Here is a 15,855-nt window from a genome sequence, read left to right as displayed (position 1 = left end):
GAAGCTACCAGCCCACAGAGTGGTGAGTGACGATTACCCCTACAATGGTAATAGGTGTGGCGCTGTAGGTTACTTTTTTGATGGAGTTAAATAGGGATTTGTGATCGCGGGCCATTGAGGCAGACTCCATCTCCTCAGCAACCCGCGATCACCACCCATCCTTGCAGCGCCTCACGGCTCTCCGAACCTCCGAGCGAAGGCTGCGGTAAGCCTCCTCATTCTCTGACGTGGGATGCTGTAGACGATTAGAGTAAGCCTGTCGCTTTTTCTCAACAATCCTGAACACCTCCTCTGTCAGCCAGGGTCTCTGGGGAGGTCTGGACCGCGTACACAAAGCAGTCATTGCAGCTGCATGAGTCACAGGCTTAAACCTCGCCCATTTACCCTCGACATCAGGAGGAATGGGGGACGATGCTGTCTCACTCACACTCACTCACAGCGCGAGGCCGACTCATTACATCTCGCGGAGGATCGCGCTGCTGAACAAAAAAAGTTCCGCGGTTTCAGTTTGCAAGCGCGAGTTCGCGTTTTAAGGCGATGGGGGCCGTCCATAAATGACGTCACACACCTGGGGAGGGGGGGTCAGACATTTGTGACGAGGAGGGGGGGTTTGAGAAATGTGACGTCACGTCAAAATGCGCAACTTTAAATAAATATAGACGACACGTTCTATTTAGTTAAATAGACTTTTTAATAAATGTTTTCTCCTACAACATCAGAGTGCAGCGCCACATTAAATACAATGACAATAGTTTAAAGCGATTTGAAGCATGTTTTATTTTCAAAATGAAAATATGGTTTTGGGGGGGGGGGGCAGAGCTTTGTGACGTCATACTTGAGGGGGGGGTCTGACTTTTTGTGACGCCGTGTGACGAGGGGGGGGGGTCAAAAATCGTCCAAAATCGCGTGACGTCATTTATGGTCGTGATATATTATTTTTTATTTTATTTTTCCTACCTACGTGACTTTACTGAAAGAACCAAAGAGTAATTAGTTGGGTGGATAAGGAGTAAAATAGTAGATGATAGGATCTGCACTATTGAGGAGTTCTGTTATAATGAATCTGTTGTAATGAATCTTATGTCACCTTAAGTATGCCTTTGTGAGTACACTCGTGACACGGGTGTCATGCGCGTGACCTTTGTCTTTTGTATCAGATGTGCGAGAGCAACTCCGCTGCGAGTCATGGTGGTGCTGGGAGAATTGCCTTTACCATCGATGGCACTTCACCAGCACCCGTCTCGACCCCACCTCAATCCGGTAGAGTTACAAGAGCGAAAAAACTCATCTCTTGTGACGTCTGTGGGAAAAAATTCCAACTGGCATGGTGCCTAGAATCCCACGTAAGAACGCACAAGGAGACCCGTGATCAATGGTGCGGCATATGCGGACGAAGTTTTGATCAGCCAGGGAAATTCAAAAGGCATATGAAGACCCACGAAAAGTATTACATGATAAAGGGTGCACCAGGCTTGGTGAATAACGGCAGTTTTGCCAATGCGGTGTTGAATCTGATAGAGCCACTGGAATCCGATAGAGTCACTAGAGTGAGAAAACGAATCTCTTGCGACGTCTGCAGGAAAACATTCCAACTGGCATGGTGCCTAGAGTCCCACATGAGAATGCACAAGACCGGTGGTCAAAGCTGCCACATCTGCGATCAAAGCTTTGATCAGCCCTACAAACTCAGAAGGCATATGGAGACCCACGGAAAGAACTCAAGGGGCGCACGTGGCATGGTGAATGACGGCAATTTTGCCAATGCGGTGTTAAAGGTGTGTCAGAGCTACTCGGCTGCGAGTCATGGTGCTGAAAGAATTGCCTTTGCCATGGATGGCACCAGCAGCTCCAGCAGCAGCAGCTTGTCGAGTCCTGGTGGTGAGGAGGCAGAGTTGCAGACAATGCCACCTTCTGCAAAGGGCGCACCTGCATGCAACAAAGTTATTGCTATCACAGCGATCACGCATGGAACGAAGGCGCCTGCTGGGAAACGCCACGCCTGACCAGCGCCCGTCTCGACTCCACCTCACTCCCATAGTCACTAGAGTGAGAAAACAAATGTCTTGCCAAGTCTGTGGGAAAGCATTCCAACTGCCATCATGCCTAGAGTCCCACATGAGAACGGACAAAGAGACCCCTGACCAATGGCATCTGCGGTCGAAACTTTGATCAGCCAGGCAAATTCAGAAGGCATATGGAAACCTACGAAAAGGACTATTGGATATTTCTTTGCTGTTCTATTACTGAAGCTATCAACAGAAGGTGTGTACCGGATTAATTGCACTTGTGGAATGCTATGTTGGGCAAACAGGATGAATGATCAGCACAAGACTATAAGAACACCACAGAAATATGAAATGCTCACAAATACAACTGTCAGCAGTAGCAGAACACACGTGCCCACAAGGACACTCAATTGAATTTGATAATGTTGAAGTTCTGTGCAAAACTTGTTACTACTGGCCAAGACTAATTCCAGAATCTATCGAAATTTAAAGAAATAAAAATAATTGTAATCGTTTGGATAGCTACTGACTTAGTGCTGCATGGAAGAGAATCATCAAATTACCATTTGTACGGCTATTTTAATACACACAATGGACACTAAGTACAAGATCAATGGGCTAGCATAATGCGCATGTATAATGTATGTTGATTCATTAATCCCCCCCCAGTTTGCGCTCAAAGAGAGCACAAGTGTTGTCACCACATCTACGCCTCTATATAAGGAATTAAACAGGTGGACTTCTCCCAAACCTTGCTGTTGCCTGATGAAGCTAGTTGTAATTACTGAAACGCCGTACTCCGATGGTAAATGTTGTGGCTTGGCTCTCCAACACACCACACACCGGTGTGCTGTACTAGTGATGAATTGGCATGTTTTGTTTACGTGACAACCCTTACTAGTGGGCTGTCGGGTGGTGGCGGGTTTAACGACACATTTAAATTGTAATAGGTTTTTACCCTTTTATCTGGCACCAAAACTGACACCTTTATGCAAACATGATCCCTTGTATAAAGGTGTCAGTTTTGGTGCCAGATAAAAGGGTAAAAACCTATTACTATATCTTGCTACTGGCAAAGGAGGTCTCATAATGTAAATTCTTACCCCGAGCTCTCAATACTCTGATAGTGCGCTGTTTTTGAGTTGTATGCCTTTTGGCATCATCTGGTCCAACACCAGTGGAGACTAGGCTCTAAGAAAAGCCGTCTCGGGTGTGCACCAATCAGCTTCAAGGACAGTGTATATCATTATCAGAGTTGTCTCTTTTTGTTTGCATTTTGACTGCTTGTGTTGTGGTTATTGCAAACATGATCCCTTGTATAAAGGTGTCAGTTTTGGTGCCAGATAAAAGGGTAAAAACCTATTACTATATCTTGCTACTGGCAAAGGTCTCATAATGGCACATATATTTACGCGATCCAACCCATACAACCTGTATTATGGATATTTGTCGCGAAAGCCTACGTGTTAAACTGCCATGTATTTTTACGTCTATTGCTGTATTTTCTTACGTGCAATATATTTAATAAACCATCCTAATTTATTCATATTTTTGTTCATAGTTATATCATTGTTGCGCGTGCGGTGTGGTCAGTGGATATTGTTCAGTGGATCAAACCGAGACAAATATTTTTGCAGCAGCTGTGGCTGCACATTGCAACAGCACATTCCGAATGGTGTAGAACGCATCGCCCAGAATCTGTATCTGTGTGCAAACACCAGGTATGGTTGGTAAGAAACACGTTTGGTTTTAAATGAATAGAACTCGAGCTTCAGCCATATTGTTCATTATAGACCCCACTTTGTAAGCATTAATCACGCAAACCTTGCACCTGATTCATTTGAGTCGGTGTGCTCATGAGCAACAGGGCATTTGTGGCAAGGTGTTAATGTACCACAGATTAGCACGGTTGGCTACGTACACTGCGAAAGAAGTTCAACACATATTCTTTGGGTTTTTCCGTAAAGTCACGTAGATAGAACAATAAAATAATGAAAATAAATTGAATAAAAAAGTAAAATATATCACGACGTTTCGATCGCAACACAAGCAATCGTCATCAGGAGAAAAATGATAACGATTGCTTGTGTTGTGATCAAAACGTCGTGATATTTGTATTATTATTTTGTATTCACTTTATTTTTATTATTTTATTGTTCTATCTGCGTGACTTTACCGAAAGACCCAAAGAATATGAATTCCTGCAGTCACGAAAGCTTTAAGTCAAGATTCAAGTTCAACATACATTCATACATTTTGTAAAGCAAGCATCCTTGCACGTACAATGCACTGGACCACATGTTCGTGTTAAGTGATTCAGGGGCTTTGTCACTGCCTACCCCATGATATAAATAATCTCAGGGAATTCAATTGCAAGTGTGCAATCTCCCTTCCGGTGGGCATCGAGGATGAGTCATACCCTGGCTTGCCAGGAGGCAGTGGAACACAACTGTGGAATCCTTTCCATCTGCACGGGATAGAACGTTGCCCCCTTGCTCACATTCTTTCGTTTTCTGCGAGTGTACTGGTTTCCCCCCACATGTAAACACTCAGTAAGTGGCTGCAAATATCGGAATGTAAAGAGAACCGCAGAGCTTGGGCGATTGTTGGGAGTGCCGGCTCACCGCCTGGCTGCTGTCTCCCCGCTCGTCTGTGGGAGACATATAGAGGTACTGAATTAGATTTATATTCTCTACATAACATGATTCCTATCTACACAAAGCACTCACCGCGTGGAGTACAGCAAGTGATATTCCACGAAATAAAAAATAAACGTACATGACCATAACAGAAGCCAATGGGTACAGCTGTGCATACACATACACACATATACACGATTCCTACTGATGGTTGGAACGATTCACCACTGCCGGAGACGGACAGGTGGCAGCCCCAGTCGAGAGGCCACATCTGCGCCGACTCAAGGTAAATGTGTGCAGGGCCAGCAGGAAGAGCCCCGGGATCTCGGAGCGCAGCCACTGGTTCCACGTGCTGTCTCGGTCCACGTCCTCGCGTGACGACGACGACACTTCAAAATCACCTGACCGGAAGGAGGGGGGAGGGAGAGTAAGAAGGTACGAAGGGGAACCTTCTAACTCTTTCACAGCGACGCGTTCTTCGCGTGCGTCACCCTGCAGCCAACCTCTCTGCTCTCGTGTGTGAACGTGGGTCAGTTTGGTTTAATCGTTCAGAATGAATGGGGCATGACCCTGGCCCTTGTGCAACTTATTATTTTCCATGAGATAATACCAAACACATAATTCATGTGTGAGTGTGTCTGTGGCCTGCAAGCAAAACCTACATTCTCTCGAGTCATATATCGGGAGCAGTCACAGGTGGGAAAGCATTGCCGAATTCCTTGAAAGGCTCAACTCTCTCCAACTTATGTTGAAAGCATTTACAGTGAGGAAAAAAGTATTTGATCCCCTGCTGATTTTGTACGTTTGCCCACTGACAAAGAAATGATCAGTCTATAATTTTAATGGTAGGTATATTTGAACAGTAAGAGAGACAGAATAACAACAACAAAATCCAGAAAAATGCATGTAAAAAATGTTCTAAATTGATTTGCATTTTAATTAGGGGAATAAGTACTTGACCCCTCTGCAAAACATGACTTAGTACTTGGTGAAAAAACCCTTGTTGGCAATCACAGAGGTCAGACGTTTTTTTGTAGTTGGCTACCAGGTTTGCACACATCTCAGGAGGGATTTTGTCCCACTCCTCTTTGCAGATCTTCTCCAAGTCATTAAGGTGTGGAGGCTGACGTTTGGCAACTCGAACCTTCAGCTCCCTCCACAGATTTTCTATGGGATTAAAGTCTGGAGACTGGCTAGGCCACTCTAGGACCTTAATGTGCTTCTTCTTGAGCCACTCCTTTGTTGCCTTGGCCGTATGTTTTGGGTCATTGTCATGCTGGAATACCCATCCACGACCCATTTTCAATGCCCTGGCTGAGGGAAGGAGGTTATCACCCAAGATTTGACGGTACATGGCCCCGTCCATCATCCCTTTGATGCGGTGAAGATGTCCTGTCCCCTTAGCAGAAAAACACCCCCAAAGCATAATGTTTCTACCTCCATGTTTGACGGTGGGGATGGTGTTCTTGGGGTCATAGGCAGCATTCCTCCTCCTCCAAACACGGCGAGTTGAGTTTATGCCAAAGAGCTCCATTTTGGTCTCATCTGACCACAACACTTTCACCCAGTTGTCCTCTGATTCATTCAGATGTTCATTGGCAAACTTCAGACGGGCATGTATATGTGCTTTCTTGAGCAGGGGGACCTTGCGGGTGCTGCAGGATTTCAGTCCTTCAAGGTGTAGTGTGTTACCAATTGTTTTCTTGGTATGGTGCCAGCTGCCTTGAGATCATTGACAAGATCCTCCCGTATAGGTCTGGGCTGATTCCTCACCGTTCTCATGATCATTGCAACTCCACGAGGTGATATCTTGCATGGAGCCCCAGGCAGAGGGAGATTGACAGTTATTTTGTTTCTTCCATTTGCGAATAATCGCACCAACTGTTGTCACCTTCTCCACAAGCTGCTTGGCAATGGTCTTGTAGCCCATTCCAGCCTTGTGTAGGTCTACAATCTTGTCCCTGACATCCTTGGAGAGCTCTTTGGTCTTGGCCATGGTGGAGAGTTTGGAATCTGATTGATTGATTGCTTCTGTGGACAGGTGTCTTTTATACAGGTAACAAGCTGAGATTAGGAGCACTCCCTTTAAGAGTGTGCTCCTAATCTCAGCTCGTTAGCTGTATAAAAGACACCTGGGAGCCAGAAATCTTTCTGATTGAGAGGGGGTCAAATACTTATTTCCCTCATTAAAATGCAAATCAATTTATTACATTTTTGACATGCGTTTTTCTGGATTTTTTTGTTGTTATTCTGCCTCTCACTGTTCAAATAAACCTGCCATTAAAATTATAGACTAATAATTTCTTTGTCAGTGGGCAAACGTACAAAATCAGCAGGGGATCAAATACTTTTTCCCCTCACTGTATGCATTAGTTCTGCCCGTACCTCTTTGTGCCTGTGTAGTGGGCAGGCAAGTGTGGTGGAGCAGCAGGTCCAGCACACGGGGTGTCCAGCAGAGGAGAGGAACTCCCCGTGGCCGTGGCCGGGGAAGCAGAGGTCGGCGGCGCTGGGAGCGGCGTCAGTTGCGCGGCGTCTGTGGGAGAAGGCACAGGCCTCTGCTGAAGATTATCATCCGCAGACACATCACACGGCTTGCCGGACACGTCACACACTCGGCCCTGTGATTGTGGAGGTGAGACAGGTTCGCGTGTGGCAACGAATGACTTGTCGCTGGACAAACATCGACGGCAACATCGGGAGAACGCGGCACGAACTCGTGCAGAGTTTCTGGCACCGTATGAATTTACACTCCTTGTAGGTATGTATGTTGAACCTCGTTCGCGCCATACGTCAGCCAGCCGTGCTAATCGGAGGTGCAGATGGATGCAATTGAAGGACGTGGAGCAGAGGTGTCAAAATGAAAAAAATTATTGATACAGAAATTACACAAGTCCAGGGGACTTCACCAAGGCCGTGTTATCCCAGACTCTGACAGAGCACAAATGAAGATTGGCAATGACAAAAAATGGCTTCATAACTTTCATTGTCAGATGGCACACTTGCATCTTCAGTCTTCAGTCGGCGTCAGTAATTTAAGAATGCACGCATGATGCGTGACACCAACTAAAATGGCATCGATGCTGACTAATCACATCCTCTCCAAGATGTGGAACTCAAGAGACGAGGATAGCCTCTTCCAAACAGGACTACCCTTGACAATTGAGTTGTCGCCTGGGTAAAAATAAAATGAACTAGGAGATTTCAACTTGAAAATCCAAACCATCGCACCAACAGTAATGGACGGAATCCTATATGAGGCGCACACTGCAGGAGCTTCAGGTGGACTCTGGTACCTGCTTTAACGTCTGTGTGAGAAGCATCTTCTCCCACTGAAAATCAAACAAAGTTGACAGTTAGACAGGACATGTTTTAAAACATCCGCAGTAAAATTCAAGTATGTATACCATTAAAGTAAACTATTTTTTATTTACCAGGTTAGGCCCATTGAGAGCTATTAAGCTCTTTTTCAGAAGCGACCTGGCCACAAATTATAGCTTAACGAAGTAGCTTATCACGTGGAAATTTATAGCAGCCAAATACTCTAATCGCATTACTTACAAATAGCTCACAAAGCGGTTATCCTCCCACTACCCTTGGGTTACCTCCTGTCCCGGTCCAGCCGAGACAGTCTGTGAATTGGCATCTGTGTTTGGGTGGCATGAATTAATTTGTATCGAGATCTGGTACCGGTACTGTGCTGAACTTTACTACTGCATGGTTGTTGACAGACCTAGACCGACTGAAACATAGGTCTGGGTTTGATCTCCATAGTGGAAAAGGTGGTAACCCGAAAACTAACACAAACCCTTCCACATTCAACGATAAACACTTTCAAACCGAGTTCGCTCGGAAATGACCCCACTAAACCGCACGTATGTAAACGTTTGACTTCAGTGGTTCCTCCGCTGCATGCGAACGATGAAGTGCACGGCCTCTCGTGATGATGACCTCACACCCGCATGGCTGCACGAAAGGCGGTGCTGACGAGCATGAGGCAGGTGGAAGAGGCAAAACGAGGAGGCAAGATTTGAGTGCTGTAGTCGGTGGGGTATAGTGGGGGCTATTTCCGAATGATTGATTATAGTGGAAATGAAATTGGTCAAGAGTCCGTTACTTTGTAAACATTAGCATGTATCTACTTTAATACCAAGTCTGCAGGGGTGGGAAAGATGAGGTCTGTTCATTCTGGTGGGCAAAGAGAATTTAGACACTCCAAGTTAAGTCTGGTGGCATACGGATGAAATGCACCTTACAAATGTAAATAATAATGATTATTAATGCATCTTCTTCACTCCCACGGTGTTTCCAACCAGGGTTAGGCCATGTAATGATCTGACGTGCTGTACACTTGTACAGTGTTACTGAATTATTGTATCATTATGAATTCAGTGCCCCTTCTGCGACCTTTCCCTAGATCCCCTCTGGTGTATAACCTGGCCTGCTGACGTCAGGGCTGTAAGCCGCAGATCCCTTTCCCTGCCAGCAGCCAGCGCAATACTGTTACATTACCATTCTATGCCACTACACAGGGACTCCTCTACTTACGAACATTCGACTTACGAACATACAGAGATATGATCAAACCTGTCCGTATGTCCAGTTTCCTGTTTGGACCGAGAGTCACAAGTTCAAGGTGGCATCTACATCTGCAGAACGTGAAGAACCAGAGGCAACTTTTAAAGCCATTCACCGTGTTTAGTGTACAAGCCGTAAAACGTGTTTGAAATCGACGGGAGTAAAGTTGGACTCACGAACAAATCGACTTACGAACAGACCTCTGGAACCGAACTCGTTTGTACGTACAAGAGTCTGTATATGGTGGTCACTCTGAACAACACAGACCCAGCCTCCTTTTTACTATTTTTGGTCCATTAGGACATTACCAGACACATCTTTCTGTGCTAACGACCACACAATACACATTAGACGAGTCATAACAGGTCACGTTTAATAGTCTAAACTTGTCTGGAGTAAGTCGCATACGGAAGACATTTTTGCACATTTGCAGAATTACATGTTTATGATAAAGGAACCATGTGTATTGCATTACACAGGGGTGCTTGAACATGTGTGGATGCAGATTCCCGCAGCAATACAGGGAATAGGTTGTTCGCAGCGCCACTGATTAATCAGAATCAGAATCTTTTTTATATCCTGGAGGAATACGATGAGCTATGAAGATCTTTTTCACATATGTCCAGTAGGGGCGGGTCAGCGAGCTATTTCCAAAACCGATGAGAGGCAAGATGGAGAAAATGTAAGCAAATTGCTAAAAATACAAAGTACATACATTCCTGCCAATTTGTCAACAAATGCAAGCTTCGGCAAGGTAGCAACACAACAACCACAGCTTCAGCCCACAACAAGACTCCACAAAGTCCCTCAATTGCATTGCATTAAAATTGAACGTTTAATGAGCGATATATGAAATAGCGTTACCAAATGACAATATTCCCTTCGAATACCTGACTAATGAATGAGGCTAAGACGCTTGCAGTAATGTTCAAATATGCATCACAAGCCATTCAGAAGTGGTAGGCCTCACGTGACCACAGGGCACCACAGTGGCAATATGTTAACTACCTCGCCTGGTACGCAGGAGGCCGTGGATTCAATGCGGACCCTGTCGCCTGCTGTATATTTTGAGGTTGCATGTCTCTTTCACTACATTTAGAATAAACATCACGCGTTTAGAGTATTTGGCATCTATAAATTTCCACGGGATAAGCCACTTCGTTGAAGATAACATTTTTGATAGCCAGGTTGCTTCTGAAAAATAGCTCCATAGCTCAGTGGGGCCTCAAACTGGTAAAATAAAAAAATATAGTTTATATTCTTGGTTCTTTCGGTAAAGTCACGTAGAAGGGAAACAATAAAATAATAAAAATATAAAACAATAAAATTCTCACGACGTTTCGACTGCAACATCACCTGATGATCATCATCACCTGATGATTGCTTGTGTTGCAGTCGAAACGTCGGGAGAATTTTGTCTTATATTTTTATTATTTAATTGTTTCCCTTCTACGTGACTTTACCGAAAGAACCAAGGATATGAATCCCTGCAGTCACGAAAGCTTTAAATCAAAATATAGTTTAGTTTAAAAGTTATAGTTTGAAAATGGCGTTCCGATGGGAGGGAGTGAAGGGGTATTGTGAGGAGGCGTCATCGGGAGTGGAAGCTGCTGGTGGGAGCATGGGAGGTGTGGGGAGTGTGAGGTGCATCGGCATTGTGGAGAGGGAAGGGGTGAGAGTGTTGTAAGCGATGGGGCTGGGGGAGGAGTGGTGGATATGACGATGTGGAAGCTGTGTCGGTGATGAGGTGTGTGCTTGAAGTGAGGATTACATGGGGAGCGGTGCCGAAGTGGTTAGCGCACCGAGCGACGGGATCCGGCGACCCGAGTTCTATTCCCACTCACGGCCAACATCGGTGACGAGTATCTGAACCAATCTCGGTCCCATCCCAGGTCTATTCTGCCTTAAAATGAGTATTCAGGTTCGGTGAATGGGAGGAGACAAAGGCGGCCAGGCGTGGTGCTGGCCACCCATCCCATCTCAGCGAGTCGACCCCATGGCACCTGGGTAATGGAGGTGGTGATGAAGATGGTGACGACGGTGATGATGATGTTGTTGACGATGGTGATGACGAGTCACTCACTCAGACTCACAGAGCCACACTCAGAGACTCACAGCCACACTCAAGAGACTCACAGTCACTCACTCAGACTCACAGAGCCACACTCAAGAGACTCACAGCCACACTCAAGAGACTCACAGTCACTCACTCAGACTCACAGAGCCACACTCAAGAGACTCACAGAGTCACTCACTCAAAATCACAGAGCCACACTCAAGAGACTCACAGCCACACTCAAGAGACTCACAGTCACTCACTCAGACTCACAGAGCCACACTCAAGAGACTCACTGAGTCACTCAGAGAATCACAGTCACTCACACAGACTTACACTCACTCAAGGAGACCCACAGACTCACTCACAGACTCACTCACACAGACTCACAGAGTAACTCATACACAGACTCACACTCACAGACTAATTCTGACACACACAGACTCGCAGAGTAACACGCACTCAGAGACTCACAGAGTCACACTCAGTCACTCACTCAGGGACTCACAGCCACTCACTCAGAGACTCGCACGCACTCACAGAGCCACACTCAGAGATCCAGTCACTCACTCAGAGACTCACAAAGTCACTCACTCAGAGAATCAGAGCCACACTCAGAGACTCGCAAAGTCACTCACTCAGAGACTCAGAGTCACTCACTCAGAGACGCAGAGCCACAGACTCACAGAGCCACACTCAGACTCAGAGCCACACTCAGGGACTCACAGTCACTCACTCAGAGACGCACACTCAGACTCAGAACCACAGACTCACAGAGCCACACTCAGAGACGCAACACTCACACTCAGAGACTCACAAAGTCACTCACTCACACACTCACAGACTTACACAGTAACTCACAGTCACTGCCACAGAACTCAGTCTCACCGGGTAACACACTCACAGACTCGGAGTAACTCACATGAACTCACAAAGTAACTCACTCACACAGACTCGGAGTAACTCACATGAACTCACAAAGTAACTCACTCACACAGACTCACAGAGCCACAGAGACACACGGAGTCACTCACTCAGAGACTCACATAGTCACTCACTCTGACACTCGGAGACTCACTCACTCACACAGACTCAGAGTAACTCACACACTCACAGACTTACACGGTAACTCACAGTCACTCCCACTCAACTCAGTCTCACCGGGTAACACACTCACAGACTCGGAGTAACTCACATGAACTCACAAAGTAACTCACTCACACAGACTCACACAGACTAACAAACAAAAACAAAGATCCCCAGTGAACCCTTAACAGACTGTAGGGGCAAGTGCTGTTAGCGAGCACCTACGAAGGCCGGCACGGCACACGAGGGGGTGGGTGGCCAGCACCACGCCCGGCCGCCTTTGTCTCCCCCATTGGCGATGTTTACACACCGCAACCAGGTACTCATTTGAGGCCGAGTCGACCTAGGGGAGGCCCAAGACCTGTTCAGATAATCGTCACCGGTGTTGGTGGCCGTGAGCGGGAATGGAACTCGGGTCGCCGGGTTCGTAGCGCAGCATAGCGCTAACCGCTGCGCCACCGCTCCCCACACCCTCGCTCACAAACACAACGCAGGCAGCGTGGGCAGCCCTGGTCCATCCACTGCTGGATGAGGGCCTTGCCATGCCGTGCGAGTTATTTGACCAGAAGCGCAGTGCGTGTTGTTAACATTCCCCGTGTGGTGGATAGAATCGGAGGGCTTTCCCCAGCCCTCACCCACCAGGAATGGTGAAGTATAGTCAAATACTTCCTGTGACCAACACGGCGTTAGGAGACATTCATACAACCCACAGATGGACTAATAATTATTGTAAGTACTGTGGTGTACTTAAAATAATGTGTGGATGAGGAGGAGGAAGAAGCTCCAGAAGTCGCACTTCAGCAGCCACCACTGCCCCTTCGCAGTATCAACAACCACGCAGACAAATGCACTGCCACATCCTACAACACGCGTTTGTTCCTTCAAAGTAGTGAATTAGCGTCCCAACACGCTGGTTCACGAAGATGGAGCGGTCATATAATGAGCTGGACAGCGACAACAACTTAAATCAGCGGTAATAATGCGGCAGACACGCAGGAAGCAATACTTAGGTAGGCCGCGATGAGACCACGGGGCTCGGATGGCGACCCTGCCTGGGAAGGTGCACACAAACTCCTCACAGAGTGAGCACCACAATGTTGTCCTTACAACACACAGTGGTCTCGCTTTTCTTTCATATCCACGAGCACAGCAACATCCAGCAACACATATCTCCTCACATTGTGCCCAGGACTGCTTTAAATAAAGATTTTAAATAAACTTTCCCGCCAAAAAATTTAATTGAGGCATGTGTGGGTATCGATGTGGAACTTGTGATCACATTGCTAAGAGCCGAAACACAAGGCACCCACCACCACACACATCCTACTACTGCTGCTGTTGTTGCTGCCTTGTGAAGTCTATGATGATGATGATGAGCAGCAGCAGCAGCGAGATAATGAGGAGGTTGAATGTGATGATGATAATATGGAGTAGAGTCAGGGGGGTTATGCCCAAAGTTCTCTGTCCTCACCTCCCCACCACCGCCACGTCCCAACTCTGAACATCCACACATCATCATCATCATCGACCAGCAATGACCAACAGCAGCTCACAGCCCATTAAATACACCACCAGTAGGACAATTGTATGGAGGAGGCCAAACAAACATCAAAAACTAACAAAATAACAATTGCCACCGAGAACTGTTTCACGTAACTCGTGCACTCAAAGTCCTCAGACAATTGCAGTTATATTTCGATTTAAAGCTTTCGTGACTGCAAGGATTCATCTTCTTTGGTTCTTTCGGTAGAATGAGAATAAAATAATAAATTGATAAAATAAAATAACACAATAATATTCTCACGACGTTTCGGCCACAACACAAGCGGCCTTCATCAGGTGAAGAGACGAGACTGTCTGGTAGGACAGCGCTGGAGTGAAAAAAGCCACGTTCAGATCACGACCTTTAAGCTGTGTCAGAAGAAACAAAGCGCCTTAACAAAGGAATTAGCATATAATTTAGCATTGAAATGGCCGAGTGATTATCTTGTGACTGGTCACAGAAATGGCTATGTTAAAGTTAAAGCATATACATTCGCAGAGGCACCCCTTGACAAAGGAATTAGCATAGAATTTAGCATTGAAATTGCTAAGTTAAAGCATACACATCCGCAGAGGCACCCCTTGACAAAGGAATTAGCATAGAATTTAGCATTGAAATAGCTGAGTGATTAGCTTGTTACTGGTCACAGAAATAGCTATGTTTAAAGTCAGAGCATACACATTCACCGAGGCACCTAGTACAAATCAAACAGGAGAATTTAGCATTGAAATAACTAGGAGAATTTAGCTAGTGACTGGTCACAGAAATGGCTATGTTGAAGTCAAGGTCTACACATCTGAGCTATTCACAGTAACTGGGTATACAATACAATGTATAATGAATACTACATAGTGAACCAATAAAAAAACTAAAATAGAAATTACCTTAATGTTATCAATAAACTCTATATTCTCCAATCAGCTAAGCTACCAACAATAAGTCGTTATATATCACAATGCTATATGGCGAAAAAAATGGGTGGATTCTTACCCTCAACTTTAGCAACACGGATAGCTACGGGCCCCATTCAGACGGACGAGTTCATCCAAGGTCGGAACAGAGGAGGGGGAGAGAGACAGCTGCGAGGCCCTAGTATACTCCATGTTGTAAACCATACCATTAACCGTGGTGTGAGAGGTATTAAGAGTCAATGCTGGTGAAAGAGCTGCGGTCTGCCGTAGCAGATCACTGTTATAATTCAGTGGGCTCACATGACATTGACTTCTCCAAGACGGAGGTTTTTTGCAAACCAACCGGCTGCCATGAGAAATTCGTTCATGAGGCCATTCACATATACAAGCACAGAGACAATTTCAACCGAGAAGATGGATTCTGGCTTAGTAACCATTGGAAAGATGATTTAAACCATTTCCGTTCTTAATTAATTGTATTTTACGATGACCTTCAGACCGCAGCTCTTTCACCAGCATTGACTCTTAATACCTCTCACACCACGGTTAATGGTATGGTTTACAACATGGAGTATAATAGCGCCTCGCAGCTGTCTCTCTCCCCCTCCTCTGTTTCGACCTTGGATGAACTCGTCCGTCTGAATGGGGCCCGTAGCTATCCGTGTTGCTAAAGTTGAGGGTAAGAATCCACCCATTTTTTTCGCCATATAGCATTGTGATATATAACGACTTATTGTTGGTAGCTTAGCTGATTGGAGAATATAGAGTTTATTGATAACATTAAGGTAATTTCTATTTTAGTTTTGTATTGGTTCACTATATAGCATTCATTATACATTGTATTGTATACCCAGTTACTGTGAATAGCTCAGATGTGTAGACCTTGACTTCAACATAGCCATTTCTGTGACCAGTCACTAGCTAATCACTCAGTTATTTCAATGCTAAATTCGCCTTGTTATTTCAATGCTAAATTCTCCTGTTTGATTTGTACTAGGTACCTCGGTGAATGTGTATGCTCTGACTTTAAACATAGCTA

This window comes from Petromyzon marinus, chromosome 37 (genome assembly GCF_048934315.1).
Source record: "Petromyzon marinus isolate PM22_M1 ecotype Great Lakes invasive population chromosome 37, UKy_Petmar_22M1.pri1.0, whole genome shotgun sequence".
Lineage (NCBI taxonomy): Eukaryota > Metazoa > Chordata > Hyperoartia > Petromyzontiformes > Petromyzontidae > Petromyzon > Petromyzon marinus.
Note: the sequence above shows the minus strand (reverse complement) of the source record.